Source organism: Myotis nattereri (genome assembly GCF_964212035.1).
Source record: "Myotis nattereri genome assembly, chromosome: 18".
NCBI classification, from domain to species: Eukaryota; Metazoa; Chordata; class Mammalia; order Chiroptera; family Vespertilionidae; genus Myotis; species Myotis nattereri.
The window spans coordinates 6,703,622-6,716,677 of record NC_138093.1 but is presented as its reverse complement, the minus strand read 5'-3'; positions in this window follow the sequence as shown (position 1 = coordinate 6,716,677).

The following is a 13,056-nucleotide window of genomic DNA, read 5'->3' as shown; positions in this document are numbered from 1 at the left end:
CACACCTAGTAGGTGCCAGGCACTGTCCTAGGCGGGAAAGCCACACATGGGCAAGCAGGGGCTTGCCTTCTACTGGGGTAGGAGAGAGGAGACAGACAACAAACAAGGGAACAAAAATTTCAGGTATTGATAAGTGGCGTGAAAGAAATAATGTCGGGAAACGGGTGACTTTATCGCCGAGCCGGTATTGCCAGGCCAGGGAGACCTATGAGCACGTGCACGAAGGGTAGGATAGGCAGGGGTAAGCCTAGCAAATAAATACGGCGGAGGGGAGGGCAGCCTTTCCAAGCTGAAATACACCAGCATAAGCTCAGGTGGGAATATGCCTGGCATGTCCGAGGAATCAGCGGGCCAGAGAGCAAGCTGTAGGCTGAGAGGTGGGCAAGTGACCAGATCCCATGAAGCCTTATAGGCATTCATAACAGCAACAGAAAGCCATGGGAGGGTGGGCAGAGCAATGACAGCGCCTTGCAGCCCTGACCGGTGTGGCTCAGTTGGTTGGAGCATCCTCCCTTGCACTAAAAAGTTGCTGGTCAGGGCACATGCCTGGTTGTGGGCTCCATTCCCGGCAGGGGACCTGCAGAAGGTAGCCGATCGATGTTTCTCTCCCTCTCCCTTCCTCTCTAAAACATCAATAAAAAAATATTTTTAAAAGTTACTCTTGCTAATGTGTGTAAAATACACAGAGAGAAGCATGGGTGTCCTAAGGGAGACCAGTAAGGAGGTTGCAGTAGATTGGAATAGGGTGGGGGCAGAGAAGGGGTGAGAAGAGGGCTATTCAGACACGTTTGGAACAGAAATGGATTTGACAGAGTGTGTGAAGGAATGAAAAGATCATGGATGATTCTTAGGTTCAGGGCCTGAAGGAGGGGTAACTGGTGGTGCCATTTAATGAGTTCCGGAGGACTCAAAAAGAAAATACGGACGGCGGAAGTAGGAATTCTGTGCTGTGCATGTTACATAAGGTGCTTGTTACTGGTCCAAGCGGGCACGGTGAGCCAACAATTGGATATATGAGTGTGAAGATACAAATCTGAGATTCATCAGCACAAAGACGCTTTTTAAGCCTTGGGCTTACAGAAAATCACTTAGGGAGGGAGAGTCGCTGAGGGAGAGAGCAACAAGTAGAAAAGGCGGAGGAACAGGTGGAGAGGCTGGAATGTGGGACGATAAGCATTGTTTTCAGGAGGTAGGAGGGATCAGGCTTATCAAACTGATGACATGAATAAGATGAGATCTGAGAGTTTGCAGGCTGGCTCTGGCCTGATGAAGGTGGCTGATGTCCTTGACAAAAGCAGTTTCAAAGGGGTCATCGGGGAGAAAGTCTGGTTAGGGTGTGTTCACAGCGACTGGGAGGTGAGGAGGAGAAAGTGTTTGCAGCGAGTCTGAAGAGCTCTAGAAGAGCTTTGCTGTAAAGAGCAACTGAGAACCCGCCCGCAGCCCGAGGATTACTTGGGACCAAGGGAGGGTATTTAAAATGGGAGATGTCTCCTCCCGGGTATGCTGGATGATTCTCTAGGGCCAGAGGGGTGGGGTTGGGGGTGGGGGTAGAGTGATGGGGCAAAAGATAAGAGGAGACAGCTGGAGAAAGATTGTCCTGGTGCAGGGGAGAAGCAATGGCCCTAACAGAGAAGTGTAGGGATCAGCCGTGGCTAGGAGCTAGGACAGTGTGTTCACCCACTAGTTTTGGAGAGAAGGCAAGTCTGTGGGTGGCATGTGAGGTAGTCCATTGGGTGGCATGCTCAGGCTACCGTGGAGCAGAAGGGGGGCAGGTGGGAACTGAAATCCAGCCCCTGCTCTGCCAACCAGACAGCGAAGCCACATCAACCGGAGGAAGGGGTACCTCTTCTAATGGCTCCACGTAAAGGGGGGTGCCTTTTAGCAATCACACACACTCGCACACACACAGCGCACCCTTTCCCGGTTGGTACTCACTAGGTCTCACTGGGTTTGATGAGGGAGGTCTGGGCTGTATGCTTTTACTCTATGTAATAAAGCTGTGAGTCGGGAGGACCTATTGGCTGTTTGAGCAGATGGGAGAAGGTGAGGGAGAATGCCCTTGAAGAGTGGAAGAGTTACTGGGGAAGTGTAGCAGTCGCGACAATGCTGAGGGCCCTCTTGAGTTGGGGGTCCTCTCCTTAAAGAGACCACTCAGCAGGGTTGGGCGGTTTTTCTCCAGCCACATTCCACTGCTGGGGTTGGAGAGTGGGGGGGTGGGGGAGGGGGGAGTTGGATGTGACCAGGGCTGGGGTTTGCTGATGAAGGTCAATGAGAGGGGGAGGGGAAGAAGGAGGGGAGTGGTCATAGCCTTGGACCTTGGCATCTAAGCTGGGAGGGAAGAGGGCACGTCAGAGAGAAGTGGGGCCAATGGCTCAGTGGTCCCTGTGGGAAAAAGTAGTTCAAGAGGAAGCAATCAAACAAGTGGAAGCAAGGGGACTTTCCAAGGACCGGGCATGGGGAAGGGAGAGGGGAAGTGAAGGTATCTGATTTCTCCTCTCCTCTGAAATCCCACTGTTTCTGTTTTTACTTCTATGCTGCTTGTCATGTATTTTGTGTATTTTTTTATTCCCATTACTAAATAGGCCTCCTTACAGGTCCCCATGTTTTCACTGCTAGTGTCCTTTGCAGTGTCGGGCTGGTGTCCGTTACAGCCGCGGCATTGAGTTGTACACTTCTGTGGAACCAAGAGCAGCATCGCTAACCCTCAGTGAGAATGTCTATATCCCTGGGAGAAGCACAAAGCAAAGCAAGCAGCAGCCAAAAAGCAATTATTTCATGGCACTCCTGTCACAACTGAGAGTTGGGAGGCCAAGTTTGACGCAGAACTCTTGGAAATGAAAAGGAAATGAATGAAAGAAGAAGAGAAAGCAGGAAAAAATAACTTCAGTGGGAAACAGCTATTTGAAACAGATCATAATCTTGACCCATGGTATCCAGTTCTTGGCAGAGGCTGGAAGAATGTGGAGGTAGATGAGTCTTTATTCCGGGAAATGGATGAGTCGGAGCCAGAGGATGACGAGGACCGGGACAGTGACTTCACCCCCAGGGACTATCCCCCTGTCAGAGCGGCGTGGCTGCCACAGCATCTGTGCCTATGCTGAGGGGGTGTTGGTTTTTCTTTTCTTTTTTTCCTAAGAAAAAATAATTTTCAGGGGAATATTTTCCTTATAACTTTCAGCATTGATCTTAATAAACTGACCTTAAGTAAAAACAAAGCCATGAGATTTTCTAACATGAGGTTCAAACTTTGGAAGAGAACAAACTGGCTGTATTTCTTTTCCTTCCAGATGCTCCCCAAACTTAGGGTGCTTTTACCACTCAGTTCTAGCTTGGAATCCTAGAGAGCGTGATGTGCTTAGAAATGCCCGGACCTGCACAGCTACTCCTGGGGGCCATTTATGGAAAAGGCCTTTAAGGACCATTCAGATTGTGAAACAGATCGATAAAAAGAGGCTTCCATCTAATGAACCTTTAGAAAATGTATTTTTAGACCTCCGACTCTTAGAAACCTGTAACCCAAGAGCAGAATTACATCTGCCATGGCCTGCCATGCCTAATGTACTTTTCCTATCGGTGCAGTGATTTCAAGAGCAGGTACAATCTTTACCATACTTTAAATAAAAATATACTATACACATGCAGTTAGTACCTTACACACATTTATTCAACAAACCTCCGTGGAGTACGTGCTACTTGCCAAGCACTTGTGCTTGTTGCTGAGGATGCAAAGATAGGAAAGATACGGTCCCTGCCTTCAAGAAGGTAAAACTATGACCTGACATTGGCATATCATTTTACAGTTTTCAAAATGATGCCACAGCACCTAATTTAATCCAGCAACAATGCCACTAACGTATGTATAAATCTCCTTTTTGCAGAGGGAAAACGTTGCTCAGAGGGATTAAATGAATTGCACAAAACACAGATCTACTCATTGGCAAGATCTCAAACTGGAACCTATCTTTAGTTGACAAAACATTGATTGAATTAGAATGTGATTTTCCCTGTGGAGAGGGATCTCATCTGTGTTGTTCATTACTATATTCCCAGATCCTAGAAAGGTACCAGGTACTTGGTAAGCTCTCAATAAACATTTCAGGAGTGAGTGTGTTGTAGAGAGGGAGAGAGAATGTATATGTACTAAACTGATCTTTTCTATATTAGTGCTACTCAAAATGTGACCCATGAACTGGTGCTGGTCCACAAAATTGTTTACTACCAGTTGTCTTAGTCCATTTGAACTGCTATAACAAAATACCACCAACCGAGTAACTTATGAACAACAGACATTTATTTCTCACGGTTCCAGAGGAATGTGTCAGAGATCAAGGTGTCAGCATGGTCATGTTGTGGTTAGGGCCTTCTTTCTGGTTCATCCAGTGTCCTCTTCTTGTGTCTTTACCTGGTGGAAATAGATCTCTCTGGAGCCTCTTGTATAAGGGCACTAATCCCACTCAAGAGGGCTCCATCCTCTTGGCCTAACCACTTCCCAAATCCCCATCTTCTAAACCATCATTTTTGGGGAGTTAGAATTTCAATATATGAATTTTGGAGGGACACAGCCATTCAGACCATAGCACCAGTTGACCGTAAGATAAGTACAGAAAATGCGAGTAAGCATTTAAATTGTGGCAACTTGGCATTGCTGTGACATACAAGGGAGTGATCAGTAGGCTTGTCTAGTTGAGTAGGGTATAGACCAGTAGAGGTGTTGTCCAACTCGTGTGAGTCACATGTGGTATGAGCTCTGTACTCATCATTTGGCATCTAATTTTTTTTAATCTTTTTACCCTCCCCCCCCCGCCCCCCCCAGTCCATTTCTCCCACTCTCTGAGCCCCTGCCTCTGGCAATAACCAATCTATTCTCTAGATCAGTGGTTCTCAACCTTCTGGCCCTTTAAATACAGTTCCTTATGTTGTGACCCAACCATAAAATTATTTTCGTTGCTACTTCATAACTGTAATGTTGCTACTGTTATGAATCGTAATGTAAATATCTGATATGCAGGATGGTCTTAGGCGACCCCTTGAAAGGGTCGTTCGACCGCCAAAGGGGTCGCGACCCACAGGTTGAGAACCGCTGCTCTAGATCTATGAACTTGGTTTATTTTAAGTTCCACATATAAGAGAGGTCATATGGTATTTATCTTTCTCGGCCTGATTTATTTAACTTAGCATATTGGCAAGTTTTCATATTTTTTATGGCTAAAGAATAGATGTAGATATATATACCTATATCTATATCACAATTCTTTATCCATTCATTCATTGATGGGCACTTAGTTTGTTTCCACACCTTGGCTATTGCAAATAGTTCTCAATGAACATGGGCGTACACCTATCTTTTCAAGTTAGTGTTTTTGTTTTCTTCCGTTAACTACCCAGAAGTGGAATTGCTGGATCATATGATAGCTCTATTTTTAATTTTTTTGAGGAAACTTTATACTGCTTTTCATATTGGCTAGACCAATTTCCATTACCAGCAACAGTGCAAAGAGTTCCCTTTTCTTCACATTCTTGCCAACACTTGACATTTCTTGTCTTTTTGGTAACGACCATTCTAACAGGTGTGAGCTAATATCCCATGTGGTTTTGATTTGCATTTTCCTGACGATTAATGATATTGAACATCTTTTTATGTACCTATTGAACATCTGTTATGTCTTCTTTGGAAAGACATCCATTCAGATCTTCTGTTCAACTTTTAATTAGATTGGTTGGGGTTTTTTGCTTTTTAGTTGTATGTAGTCCCAACTGTTTATTTTTGCTTGTGTTGCTCTTACTTTTGGTGTCAGATTCGTAAGTCACCACCAAGACCTACCAGTATGTCAAGAAGCTTACCGCCCATGGTTACTGATTCAATCTCCTGACTAGTAATGACTGCTCAGATTTTCTGTTTCTTCATGATTCAGTCTTGATAGGTTGTATGCTTTAGGAATCTACTATCTAATTTAATCCTAACCATTTTGGCCATTTCCACCCACCTTAATTTCCTCCTGGATATTCTTTACTCTTTCAGAAAGAGACTATTTCATGCCTTTGGAGTAAAAGGGTAAGTAACAGATTTGAAATGTTCTCTATAAAAGCTCCCCCCGCCCCCTTCACAGAAGTGTATCTAACGATCTTATGCTATGGAGGCATCATTGCTCAGTAATTAAGCCAATGGGTCTCTGCAGTGAGACTGCATAAGTTTAAATGCAGGTTCTACTACTTATCAGCCATTCGCCCTTGCACAGACTGCTTAACTTCCTGTAGCCTGTGTTCGTATCTGTAAAAGTACAACATTTAGTAGGGTTTTGGTAAAAACTAAGCGATCAGGCATGTACAATGCTTTTCACGATGACAAATGTTTTTTACATTATAGTAAATATTATCTATCATTTCATTCTGGGTTCATAAAAATTCATGCTGCTTTTAAAAGACTTTAAAAATCTTGACTATACAGGTAATTCTATAACTATCCAGGCTTGTAAATAAATGGTCAATTTTCAATTATCCACATTATTAAAAGATAATAAAGATCAGCTAATTCCAAAGTGCTTTCTATTTGTTTTCAAATGCACGGTGTGATCGGGGGACATTTGTCGCCTCAGTGGCTATGAGAGCAGCTTCTCTCTTTAGCTGAGGCTATTTGGGTGGTGAGAGAAGGCAGTCGGGTAGGTGCGTGTGTGCACTGCGTGAAGGAACTTAGTGGGGGGGAGTGCACACACAGGTCATGCAGGATGTTTGCTGGGTGGTGTGTTTGCTGCCCATTTGTATGTTGTAATAACAGACATTATATGTAGGGTCCCTTCCTGCTAAGCTGCAGCCAGCTCGTTCTTTCCCAGTCATCTGGAGGGAAGCAGCTACTCGGCCAAGCAGCTCTGCGGCTCCTAGAAGGAATCAAGGATTTCTGTAGCAGGGAAGTTGGATAAGAATGAGCACCAGGCAGGACACCGCTGGCCGCCAATCAGAAAGCCCAGTGCAGGCAGGAGGCCAGAATGTGCCCATAGTCAGCAAAGTTCTTTCTTATCAGAAGGGAAAAGCTTACAGTCAACTACATTATCAAGGAGGAGGCTGTCCCCAGGCCAACCCAGCCTTCAAAAAATGGAGGGAAAAAGGTATCCAAGAGGGCTTGTCCTCACTTTGTAGCTATGAGTTCACATCGTTTATTTTGCAACAAAACTCAAGCATATGTAAACCGTAAGTTAAGCAACCCGAATAGAGAGAGATAGATGCATTTATACAAGGCAGGATAGTGTGGTGAGGGTTGCTAGATTTAGCAAATAAAAATACAAGATGTCCAGTTAAATCTGAATTTCAGGGAAACAACAAACATGTTTTTAGTATAAATATGTTCCATGGAATATTTGGGGTTGTTTATCTGAAATTCAGACTCAATTGGGCATCCTATATTTTGTCTGCCAACCCTAAGTGTGGTTAAACGTGTTGGCTCCGGAGTCACACTGTGTGAGTTCAAATCCCAACCCTGCCACTTACCCAGCTGTGTGACCTCGGACATACTCCTTAACCTCGCTGAGCCCACTTTCCTTTTGTGTAAAATTAAGATAGCATATACCTTATAGAGCTGTTGTGAAGATTATATAATACACAAAAATTCATAATGGCAACCAATACATAGTAAATATTGAAGAAGTACTAGCTACTTTTATAGGAAAGATAATGGTTATTTACTAACTGATTTTTAAAATTGACATTATAGTCAAAGGGTCTTTTTAAAAATCTAGGTGGAAATACCACCCTCCCCCATTTTCGTGGTACTTTCAATATTGTTAACAAATTAAATTAATACAACTTTCAGACCCACTGTCTATGGCATAAAGGAACATAAAACCAGCATCTTACAGCATCATCAGGCTTCCTGTTTGTTCCCTTGATGTCTAACACTTGGACCCAATCTGGAAGATGTCCGAAGCTCCCAATTCCCACTGAGAAACGGGGTGAACTTTCATAATGTACTTGAGTATTTGCCAGATGAAACCCAGGAGAGAATGCTGGCTTTAGAATGGGGTTTGTTGCAATGGGATCCTGGGCTCTGTAGGTTATTTAAGAGAATTCCAGCTCTTGCACGGAGGAGCTGTTAACAAAGAATTAAAAAGCACACAAGAGGAAGCATGGTGAAATGTGAAGAACAGTAGACCTAGAACCCAAAAATCAATCAGGTTCTACCACTCAGAGCAAGTCACCTAACACTTTTGAACATTTGCTTCCTCATTTAAAAAAAAAATATATATTTTTTTTATTGATTTCAGAGAGGAAGGGAGAGGGAGCGAGAGAGATAGAAACATCAGTGATGAGAGAGAATCATGGATTGGCTGCCTCCTGCACACCCCACACTGGGGATCAAGCCATAAGCCTGGCATGTGCCCTGACCTCCTGGTTCATAGGCCAGTCCTCACCCACGGAGCCACACCGGCTGGGCTGCTTCCTCATTTATAATGAAAAAATATCCATGCTACCTTCAAAGATTAGAATTAAGTTAAATAAGATGATATAATGAGCAATACCGCACTGGGAACAAGGTAAGTGTTCGATAAATATTCGTAATATGAATCTGTCTATTCATTAGAAGAAAGACCATACTGCCCTAGAGCAGCTTTACAGACATGAAGGCCTAGGGTTTGTGCTGCTTGATATGCTGAGCTAAGACAGGCACTCTTTCCTCTGTCCATATCTGCTCCTGGAGGAGAACCAATAACTTTCAAACAATGATACAACCTGAGGGGAATTCCAGCAAGGACTCCAACATTCCCATCTCCAGTGATGTGTGTGTGCGTGTGTGTGTGTGTGTGTGTGTGTGTGTGTGTGTGTGTTGGGGTGATGGGGGGGCAGTGGTGAGATAGGGGAAAGGCCAAAAAAGGAGTTGGCAATTTCCTGTGCATTTGAATAACTGGTTGAGCCAAATACCGAACGCTGCATGTAAAAAATATTAGCTTGGGGCCAGAAAGTAGAAAATGTATTTCCAGTACACTTATAATATTAATTTTGAGCTGAGGGAGCAAATCTTTAATTCAACCAGATTCAACAATGAGGACCTCGGCTTCCCCAGAGTTTGTACTGATTAGGCTTCTTACAGAGTAAGTGGAGGTAGAATGTATGGGGCAGGGGAAACAGCAGAGAAAAACAGAATTCATGAGACTATTCCAACTAAGAGAATGAAATTGCCTGTCTTAGCTGCTAAGAAGTGAGACTCAATGAAGGGGTGTAGTAGTTTCTAAGAGGGAGCGAAGTGGGGAGTACTAGGGTTTGGATGAGGGGATTACCTAGGAAGTCAGTCGTTTGGGGCTGGAAGGTCATAAGGAGCACTGCAGGGCAATACAGGGGGGATAGTAAACTAGGGGAGTAGTGCTGACATTTGTCAGATAAGCTAGGCAACTATTTTGAAAGTCAATCAACACTTATACAGATGCTCCCTAACTTAGAATGGGGTTATGTCACATCGTAAGTTGAGAATAACCTACGTCGAAATTAAGTACACCTAACCCAGGGAACGTCAGAGCTAGCCCAACCCACCTTAAACACACTCAGAGCACAACAGCCAAAGAACACGAGAGACACTGTCCACTGTGGAATGTCGGTGCTCAACCCTCGTGATCACGTGGCCGATTGGGAGCTGTGGCTGCCCAGCATCATGATAGAGTATCATACTACAAACTGCTAGCCCAGGAAAAGATCAAAATTTAAAATCTGAAGGACATTTTCTACTGCACGGGTATCACTTTCACACCACCGTAAAGTAAAAAAACTGTAAATAGACCCATCACCAGTTGGGGACCATCTGTGTATAGAATATCAACTATGTGTTCCCCAGCTTCATAAGTATTCAGGGGACACAATGACACAGAAGGCAGAGCCCAGCACCCAGTAGGTCTAGTTTAGGGGAAAGTACCCATGAGCCTAGGTGAGACAGAAGATGATAAAAAGAAGGCTCTCCAACCAGAGAGTTAAGATGTCTCGAATGACTAACATTTGAATAAAAAAAGGAAAGGCTGAATTCTAAAACAGAGATTGAAACAAGAATTTGCTACCAAAGAGGAGGATTTTTGACAAAAAAATTCATTCAGTGTCAGGTAAGCTGGGACAAGATTGGAGGAGGCCTCGTTTGGGCTTTGAACTTGGCAAAGGGTGGAGGGGAGCACTGCTCAAGCCCTCCCCTCGCCTCCTGCAGCCTGGAGGTGCACGGCATCAAGGAAGGAGAGGCAGGGCCTGTGGCCCTCTGGACCGGCATCTGGTCGGCCAGAATCTCCCTGCGAGTTGTAGGGTTTCTCTACAACTGCAACTGCCCACATGAACAAATGATCACAGTTTCAGCCTCTGCAACTATCTCACTAACTCTCCTTTGCGGACTTTCATGAGTTCCAGAACCAGTTTGTGATCTTAGAAGTCAGTTCGGGCTTATCACCGAGAGAAAGCGCTAAGTCTTGTGAGGGAGGCCAGCTCTGCAGACTGCAGGTACCTTGCTATGATAATGAATTTAAATGAGTTCTCCCAGACACTGTCAGGCCCCATGTTCCCTAACACCATTAAGCACAACGTTAGATGCCGGGTGTCCTGATGAGCCGGCTCAGGCACAATACCAGTCTCACAAACTCCTTCCCAGCTCCTTTCATTCTCTCTTTAATGTCACAGCTTCCTCCGCTCTGCCTAAAAAGGAAAACTCTTGTCTCCCAGCCCTTACAATAAAACTATTGGCAGCGTGTAAAGTGAGAAAGGAGCCTTGTCTTAATTTATTGCACCTCACAGATTTATTATGCTTCAGGGTAATAACAATGGCGTGACTTGCAGCCTGGTAATCTCCTCTCCCCAGGAGTGGGACGGAGGGCGCTGGGAGGCCCACAGACGCCCTGTATGGAGCTGAGCACCGCTGGGCACGCTCTGGGCTCCGTGCCACCAGAGGGTATGGCACTACTGGGCCATGCAGAGCCAAGAAGAGATGCAGAGCTGGTGAGGAGACGCCGTGTTTGGACAGAGAACACTGGAAGCCATTGGCAGGTCTGAGGGGTGAGTGTTTCCACAGTCACTCACTGCCAGGGGAATAAGCCTTCGCAGCCCCCTTCCTCTGGTACCTGAAGTCTGAGGACGCAGTTTGGGAACCACAGAGGTGAGGGAGCCCTTTGCAGGGCATTTGACCTGCCTTCAGACACCACCACCCTGAAAGAATCTGCGACCTTCAGCCCTGGCCACTGTGACTCAGTTGGTTGGGCGTCATCCCCTGCACTGAAAGGTCACCGGGTCAATTCCCGCTTAGGGCACATGCCCAGGTTACAGGCTTCATCCGCAGTCCAGGTGTGTACAGGGCACAACCGATCAATGTTTCTCTCTCACTTCTCTCTCTTCCTCCTCCCTCTCTCTTCCTCTCTCTCTCAAATCAATAACAATTTTTTAAAAAAGAATCTGCGACCTTCAAAGTGAAATCTGTTCAGACTTTCTGAGAACATTTCACAAAACGCAGGGTTCAAGGCGATCACCCTTCAGGCGGAGGGTCTCCTCGGGGTGCCAGCCTCGCTCCGGGCTGCTTCTCTGTCTCTTGGTCATGGCTCCCTGGGGGGCTCCCGGGGCTCCCGGTGCCCAATCCACTCTCTTCCAGAGGAACTGCTCGGAGACGCTCGGGCGCTCGGCTGGCCCACGGTGACAGTGACAACCTCACAGAGGACGGTCCATTAGAGGTGCCCTCCTGCTGCTCAGCTCCTCCGAAAGCCTCTCATTAGAGTTTCTAATGTGTCAGATAATGGGAACTTAATGGGATTATTTTGTTGTTTTTTCACCAGCCCAGCTGCCCCCAGGGGCACTGCCCAGGGGCATCCTGAGGCGGGAGAGGGTGGCCCAGGGCCTGCCCACGTGACCTCAGAAGCACATGCTCACGGCCTCCTTTTCTTTCCTCTCATGCCAGCATTCCGTCCCTGGCCACCCTGGTGACCACTTTGGACCGTCCTGTCTCCTCACCAACTTTTAGAGAGAAACATCTTTAACAGTCGTCAGCCGACTCTGCGATTAATCCTGAGCAAGTGGAGGCTCAGGCAGCTGCCGCTCCTCGGCTCCTTACCACATTTCGTAAAAATCGAGAACCTAGTCTGCCCGTCATCCACGCCCTGGTTCTACTCTAAGGCATCGACCTTCCAAGGGCAGTTGCAAGACCCAAATGGCTGGGACATTACGTGGGATCCACCCTCAGAGGACTTGAATGACATCAATAAATATTTGTGGAGGCCGTGAGGCCTTGGGGAGCCGAAGACATCATTCTTGTGCTCTGCCAAAGCGCTGGCCTTCTTCTCAATGAGCAAATGTCCGTTTGTTTGTTTTTGCGTTGGTAAGTGGCGGTCAGCGGGGTCAGTGAGCCTTTGGGGATTTCTATCCGCTGAAATGATGGCAAACCACAAACAATGTGCAAACCACCATCCTCAGGAGCCCAAGGGTGCTGACACCTCCCGGGACAGCCTGGGTGTGGGTGCCCCCTGCCTCTGCCGGCTCTTAGCTGCTGGGGCCACTCAGCAAATCCTGAGTCCATCTTCGTCTGAGGTTCAGTGGACGATGATAACTACGAATTTGAATTTCTGGAAGTAGGTCTGCCTCTCACACCTCACCCCAAAGTAATCTAACAGCATAGAAACCAGACAGAGAGGTTGATGAGTCACAGAAATGGAGACACACGTGGTCCCAGGCGTGTTCAGAGAGGTGGCAGGCCCGGTGCTGCCTAGCACATTGCTGATCACGTTTGATGGAGGGCCCGGTACTGTCCTAACTAAAGGGTTGTTCGCGGAGCTGTTTTGTGGCCTGGGTGTCAATGGGTTGGCCCAAAAGGAGGAAGAAGGAAAAGGGCATCAAATAAGGCAAGTGACAAAGCAAGATGGGAAGTAGGTAGAATCTGTCGCACTGGAAACAAATCAAAATTGTGCCAGGAGTGGGGACTCATTTTCATCTGTTTTGATCGTGATGACATTTTTCATCTGTTTCTGTTTTTAGGGTATAGATGAAACTGTGGACACTGGGAACTGGTTTCAAGCGGAATCAGCCTGTAACAGGAACCCCTGAGAAGAGTTCAGATCAATGCGAGGAGGT